This window comes from Meles meles, chromosome 2 (assembly GCF_922984935.1).
Source record: "Meles meles chromosome 2, mMelMel3.1 paternal haplotype, whole genome shotgun sequence".
NCBI lineage: Eukaryota > Metazoa > Chordata > Mammalia > Carnivora > Mustelidae > Meles > Meles meles.
Window position 1 is genome coordinate 22,642,814 of NC_060067.1, and position 7,880 is coordinate 22,650,693.

A 7,880-nucleotide genomic window follows, 5' to 3' on the forward strand; every position below is an offset into this window, starting at 1 on the left:
CTCGGGCAATGCTTGTCAAAAACGTATGATTATACTATGTGCCATAATCTATCCAAGCCAAAAAAGCAAGGTCTTTATCCCTTAAAATCTAACAATTTTAACAATTTTAAATGAGACAATAAAGACAAAGATAAATATTTTTATCTTATTCAAGCTCAGGTAATCTAGTTCAGTGTCCTTATACTTAACCACCAAATGATCATGCAATTAGAAAATGGAGAAAGGACTAAGAAAAAAAAAAAGATGAGGTCACAGGGATTGGTAGCTGAAATATCCTAGACAAGACTGGTATATTTGTCAGACTTTCAGTGAAAGGGAAGGAACACCAACTAAAAATAGTTTAAGCTCAAAAAGGATGAATTAATCTGTGAAACTGATTAATTCAGAAGTTACTAGATTCAGACACAATTGGATCAAGTAACGGAAATTATGTTATTAGTTCTCTCTCTCACCTGCCCCATCTCTCAGGTTTGATTTTCTCTGTCTATTATTCTAATTCTATCATATTATAAATTTACCCATGGGTTTCCTCAATGCATCCAAGGAAGTTGGCCCATCAAAAAGCCACCTCAAAAATTCATAGAAAAGAGAAATGTTTCTCTCCAACATCCATATGTACATCCCAGGGAAGGATTATGACTGACTCTGCTTGGATCTCCCAAACATATTATTCTGACCCAAAAAATGGAGAATTAAGCTTGGCCAGGCCTAAGTTAATATGGATGTACAGACATGGGCTTTTTTAATACAAGCGGAGGGGAGCAGAGAGATAAGAGAAAAAGTGATCTGTTAGCTAGAAACAATAGCTAATAATAAAATCCATTACAAATGGCATATGCAATTTGTTTGTCTTGAGTCATGGGACAATATGATAGACCTGGTAGTTTGGCTGAGTTGAGATCAGCAATTGACTTTCAAACTAGCTCTAAAACAATCATAGTGATTTCAAGAGTAAGCAATTGTGCATCACTTTATAGTTGAAAAGCATTTTTCACACATTACTTCCTTTGAAAAAAATGATTCACTTTCCTTTCACTCTTGCCAGAAGATGGGTTCTCGTTTGCTGTCATCTCTTCAGAGATTTACTCTAAGAAATATTGATTAAAATGTCTAATGTTTCACTTCTCCAAAACCAGCTTTATAGGATATGGATGATATAAACACTCCAGAAGCTACATCGTTTAGCCCTGATCTCAGCAACTGCCCTTTAACACAATACTCTGAACCTCCCATATCCGAAGCTACTCTCACGGAGCCATTAGTCAACATTTAAGAACCTACTAGGCAATGCCCTACTGATAAAGCTAAAGTAAAATTTTTTAATGTTTGAAATAGGACCCATTAGTCTCGGCATATAAACTCGAGCATGCTATAAATGTAAGGTTGAAACTGTAAAAAGAGTGCTGATGTCAAAACTATTTTAAATTTATAATGTTTACATAAAGCATCTCAACATGGAAAATTAAAATAAACTATAGGCATAGATACCAGCGAAATGTTCGGCGTGTTTTGGGTAGTTAACAGATTAACAACACGAGTAAAATGATATATTTAGCCTGACATGGACATCAGCATGGGCGATGGCTGCTGCTTCCCTCGTGCCCATATTGGCCACCCAGATGCTCTGGACCACACAGAACTGCCCGTCTGCCATCACCCCTTCCACCTCTTGGTAGTTGAAAATGAAACTGTTGTCACTTTGGAAGGAAACTTGCCTGGCGGATCAAGCAGGAAATGCAGCAGGAGGTGGAAGAATGTGTGGCATCAGGCGACAAGTGACCACACCTGAGTGGTTCTGGTTGACGAGAAGAAGCCTGTAAGTCACTCCCATGTCCTCTACAAAAACAAGGCAGCTGGAGAAGTGGGAATTGACAGTGAGACAATTGTACCAGCTTCAATTTCTGAGGAAGAAGTGTTGAATTTAATCAATAATCTAAATAATGATGGTAATGCAGTTGGCCTCCTTGTTCGGCTGCCTCTTCCAGAGCACAGTGAGGAGAGAAAGATCTGCAATGCTGTTTCTCCAGACAAGGATGTTGGTGGCTTTCGTGTAATTAATGTAGGACAAATGTGTTTGGACCAGTATTCCAGGTTATCGGCTACCCCACGGAGTGTCTGGAAAATAATTAAATGAACTAGCATTCCAACCCTAGGGAAGAATGCGGTTGTAGCTGGGAAGTCAAAAAATGTTGGAATGCCCATTGCAACGCTACTACACACAGATGGGGCACATGAATGCCCTGGAGGCGATGCCACTCTTATAATATCTCATCGATACACACGCCCAAAGAGCAACCGAAGAAACACAGAATTCTTGTGCAGACATTGTGGTCTCTGCTGCAGACAGTCCAAATCTGATCACGGCAGATATGATCAAGGAGGGAGCAGCAGTCATCCATGTGGGAATAGAGTTCAAGATCCCATAACTGCTAAACCAAGTTGGTTGGAGATGTGGATTTTGAAAGAGTCAGAAAGAAGGCTGGTTACTCACTCCAGTCCCTGGGGGTGTTGGTCCCATGGCAGTAGCAGTGCTAATGAAGAATAATTATTGCTGCAAAAAAGGCACTGAAGCTTGAAGAGCTGGAAGTATTGGAGCCTAAGGAGTGTGGAGTAGCAACTAATTAACTATTGTGCCTTCTATCATGAACCACACTCCAAGCCAGTTCAAGAGGCAGAACAGGCCAATAGAAATGCAATATTTTTATTTATTTATTTTACTGAAATGGTTTAAAAAGATGCTTTGTATTTACTGAAAGCTTAAATGGGTGGGTGTTTGTGCACACAGCTCTGTAGTACCTCACTACGGCGCATGCAGGTATCCTGCTGGCTGGTATGATCCAGCCAAGAGAAGCCATTACCCTATTGATTCACATGAAGGACATTGTCATGTTAAAATGGATGCTTACCTTTGTCAAGACACTTCAGTTAAAATCTGCCTTTTCTAGGACTATGTTTCCCAAGTGCTATCCCAATAAAAGTTGATACTCACTTTAGTTCCAAATCTTTCGAGTTCAACTGATCAAACCAAGGGAAAAATGCTAGTAGAAAAAAAGGTAAAAAGGAAGAGATGGAAACTGAGTAGAAAAAAAAAATGACTCTAATTCTTACATATTATATGTAAAAACTACATGATAATGGTGTCCTGAGCTGTTATGTCATGGCTTAGTCATTGGGAAAATGTTCAGGGTTGTTCCACGTACTGTTAGCCTCATTTTAGTTATATTCACAAAGTTTCCACATTTTCTTCCAGGACTGAATGCCCTATTTTGTAGATTATTTGTGTGTATTATGATATTTGGCTTTTCCTATAAACTTAAACTTAATCCTTACATCTTTGTACTGATGGGGATATCTATATAGTCTACTTGGTATATCCTGAAACCCGTTTTTTTGAAAACAAAACTTGGACTGGATGATCATTAGGACAGCTTGTATATGTATGCAACTTACTTTTCCAGCAAAGAATTCTTAGCAGCAGCCTGCTTTTCTCTGATATACCTATTGACTTTCCTCAATGGACTTTTGAGTACTTGAGTTAATATTTAATTTAATCAGACTCTCTGATTAAAAGGTTTTTTTTGTGTGTTTGTTTCATGGCTGGGGTTTTTTTGTTGTCTTTGTTTTTTAATAAAACACTTTTGACTGGTGTGGAGGGAAATAAAAGATATATTGAGTTAGTTTAGAAACAGATATTTTTTGAATGCCTGCCATGAACCAGGTACTGTGCTTGAAACCAGACATAAAAATATAAATAATATCTCTGTATTTGAGGCACTTAATATTTAGGGGAGAATAATATATACATGTAGTGGCAACTTAATGGGGTATTTGCTGAGCAAGAGGACTACTAAGGAAGGAAGGGTACTAAGGAGACTCAGGGTACTGAGTATAGAGAAAGGGGAAACTGACTCAGTTTGGAGTTTAGGTACAGGCTTCCTAGAAATTATAATGCCTGAGTTGAGTTTTGAAGAAAGGGTAATATCAGTGTGAAGGAAAGTAAGAGGAACATTCAAGGCAAAAGGGAAAAAAGTGAACAAATGTGTCAAAATGTGGAATAGCATTAGTTATACTAAGACAAACACACAGCTCCAATCTAAGTGTAAATTATAAGGCATGGGGGCGCCTGGGTGGCTCAGCGGGTTAAAGCCTCTGCCTTCAGCTCAGGTCATGATCCCAGAGTCCTGGGATCGAGCCCCGCATCAGGCTCTCTGCTTAGCGCAGAACCTGCTTCCTCCTCTCTCTCTCTCTGCCTGCCTCTCTGCCTACTTGTAATCTCTATCTGTCAAATAAATAAATCTTAAAAAAAAAAAAAATTATAAGGCATGAATTTGGGGGAGATGAAGCTGAAGAAGCAGTGTTATAAATTACATGTTTGTGTCCACCCAAATCAATATGTTGAAGCTCTAACCTCACATATGATAATATTAGGAGGTGAGGCTTTTCAGTGGCAATTAGATTTAGATGAGGTCATGAAGGTGGACCCCTGCTGATGGGATTAGTGCCTCCATAAGAAGAAAAGACACTAGAACTTCCTCTATCCACCAGGAAAGGACACAGCCAGAAGGTGGCCATCTGCAAGGTAGGAAGAGGGCCTTCACTAGAAACCAAATCTGGTGGTACCCTGATCTTGGAACTTCTAGCCCCCAGAACTGTGTGACATAATTATCTGTTGTTTAAGCTATCCAATCCATGGTAGTCTACTATAGCAGCCCAAACCAAATAAGACAGGTAGATAGGAATAAGTTCATGAAAGGCCCCAAATACCTTATGAAGGAGCTTCCATTTTACTTTGTAAGCAATGGGAAGTCACTGAAGGGTTGTAAGCCGAAGCCAAAGTCAGAGTTCTATTTAGATGAGTAACTGGCAACTTTGCTGAGTATGATCACAAGTCATATAGCAGAGTTACCCATGAAGAGACTATTGTAGTTAATGAAGGAGAGAGCAGTTTACAGCTTATAGTAGTATTAAAAAAAGAGAGAGATAAAAATTCAACAAATCTGTAGGAAGATAAAAATAAGAAGATTGTGTTAATTATTGTGTGTGTAGTTAATGGGCTAGTGAAGAGCCAAGAGTCATAACTGAGTATTACATCTAGAGAAATAGCTAGATGGTAGGAAAAATAAAGGCTATCGGGAATACTGGAAGAGGAACAGGATGGGGAACAAAGAAGAGAGGAAGAAGACACGTCTTTGACATGTGATATTTAACCTGCCTGCAGAATATCCAGGTTTATCCAGCAAAAAGTTGTTTTTGAGCCTCATTCCAGTGGAGAGGCAGAAATGCAAATTTGTATGACATGAGAGACAAAGAGAATTCTTAAGCTTCTAGAGAATAAAAAAGAAAACCCATTAAATAATCAGAAATCATAATGGCTCTAGACCTTTTAACAAAACAAAAATGAAATTCCAAAGACAATGAACTTGAAGGCTGTGGTCCCACATTCTAGAGGGAAAGGCAGGTCTTGAAAATAATTGTGGGAGTTGCTTTTGTAAGGTGGACTAAGATGGAATCTAAAACCTACAAATCCAATCAAGTGTGAGAACGGAATTGGCAAGAAAGTCACACCCTAGACTAAGAAGAAGTAAGACTGCTAAAGAGGTAAAACAACCCTGGGCTTTTAACTTACTAGAGGCAGGAAGCAAGCTATAGAGTCTGCTCAGACACCAAAAATGGCTTATTCCAATGCTCTCTCTTTAGAAATAGCCAAGAACAGAGATGAAAAAGGAAGAATGACATAGAAGGTGGAGAAAATCTTATAGAAATAGAGTAAAAACAAAACAAAACAAAAAGCAAAGGGGAGACAATACTAGGAAATTAGAGAACAAGTATACTGTAATAGGAGTTACAAAGAAGGAGATTACAGGGTAAAAAACGGAGACAAGGAAATCACTGAATAAAGAACTCAAGAACATTTCTCAGAACTCAAGAACATGAGTCTGCAGACTAAAAGGGCCCACCATATTCACAAATAGACTCGTACTGAGACTTATCATCATACATTTTCAGAATATGGGAGGAAGGAGAAGATTCTACAAGCTTTCTGAGAAGGAAAAAAAGCTTATATGAAAAGGATAGAAATCAGAATGGTTTCAGACCTCTCATACCAACACTGGAAATGAGAAGAGTGGGGAAAATGTCTGCAAGATTATGAAAAAAAAAAAAAAGTATTTCCAATCTATAATCTAATACTCAGGCAAACTATTGATCCAACAGGCATACAGAGCACCTAGGTGGCCCAGTCTATTGAGTGTTCCACTCTTGGTTTCAGCTTAGGTCATGATCTCAGGGTTGTGGGACTGAGACCTGAGTCAGGCTCTGTGCTCAGCATGGGGTCTGCTTGAGATTCTCTTTCTCTCTCTCTCTCTCTGCCTCTCGCACTTGTGCACTCTCTCTCTCAAATAAATCTTTTTTAAAATGTGAGAACAGAATTAGATTATTTTGAGATATCAAAGTCTGAAAAATACTTTTCATGCACAATTTCTCAGCAAGCTACTAGAGGACACCCTACCAAATACAGAGAGTAATCCAAGGAAAAGGAAGTTATGGAATATAAGAAATAGAGGACACTCAACACATGAGAACAACAAAGGGAATCCCAGGATAATGATGAATGAAGACCCCAGGAAGACAGCAGTGTACCAGTTGTATACAGGCCAACTAGTCAGGGTCTGAGTAGTGTACTCCATGGTTACAGTTGCTGAGTAAGTTATGGTATCATTACCAAGATGGTTGAATCGACCACATGCTGAGGACATTACACATTACACACTCAAAGAAGTTCTGCTTTTGCAAACATCTGAGAATTGGAGTAACTGGAGTCTAGCTAATATGAATTTGAAATCCAAAATATAGAGCAGGACTATATTCCTATTAAAAACTGGTAGTTGGCTCAAGACAACTCTGCCCATAAGCCACTGTGGTGGGACCTACATCTTCCAAGACTAACTCATAACCTTGCCTACTTACCTTTCTGGGAATGCCTAAATTCTCAGAAAAGCAGAAGCCAGATTATGACCTGGAAACTCTATTCATAGGTTTTCTTCTAAAAGCCTCCATCTGTCAGTGGTAGTACTCTCCTCTCTGTCATAGCTAGGTTTGTACTCACTACTACCTCTTTATACTATCACCCTTCACATTCTTTTTACATGAAAATCATCACTAATAAAAATAATAAAACATTAAACTGAGAATCAAAGAGAAAAGGAAAACATCTGTAGGGATATAGATCAATCTTACCATAGTGGTATATTTTTCTGAGTCCCGTCAGCAAAACAGAAAACTAATTTATTAATTACAAACACCGGAGTTATTTAACACAGGAGTTAGAAGGCTAAGAGAATGCAGAGGAAACACTAAGTGAAACCCAGAAGCAATAACTGCAGGAAAGAGCTACCATATCCTTGGCCTGGGCAACAAAAGGGAGATGAGGTTACAAGAATCTGGATTCATAAAGGAGGGGCCTGGAGGAGTGAGTTCAGACATTTGTAAGTATCCCATCTGTTTCATCAGTACTTCTGAGGCATCCCTGAGGCTGGCTCTAGAACTGCCAAAAGAACGTGGAGATTGGGGCAAATTACCACTGTTGGGACTAATCCTGAATGAAATGGGAAAAAACTGAGAAGTGCCTTCTCCCTCTTCCCACACCCCATTGATAAAAACCTTCCAGGAAGCCATCTGGTAAAGCAGTCTGGGAAATGTCACTGGCAAAGGCACCGTCCCACCTGCCCCAGCTGCAGCATCACAGAGTAAAGGAAGGCAAACTTACTGCTAAAGACTCCAGAGAATAACTAGTTCAGCTGGCTACATCTGGAGATGACCCTAAAGATGGAGAAGGGTTTTGAGGTTTCTCTGTTGTTTGAATCTTTTACAAGAAGATATCT

The 7,880-nt window shown here is 39.1% G+C and overlaps 1 pseudogene; it reads left to right on the forward strand.

The window, feature by feature from the left end:
- Positions 1-1,580: 1,580 nt before the first annotated feature.
- LOC123937118 lies at positions 1,581-2,625 on the forward strand (annotated as a pseudogene).
- The last annotated feature ends 5,255 nt before the right edge of the window (positions 2,626-7,880 follow it).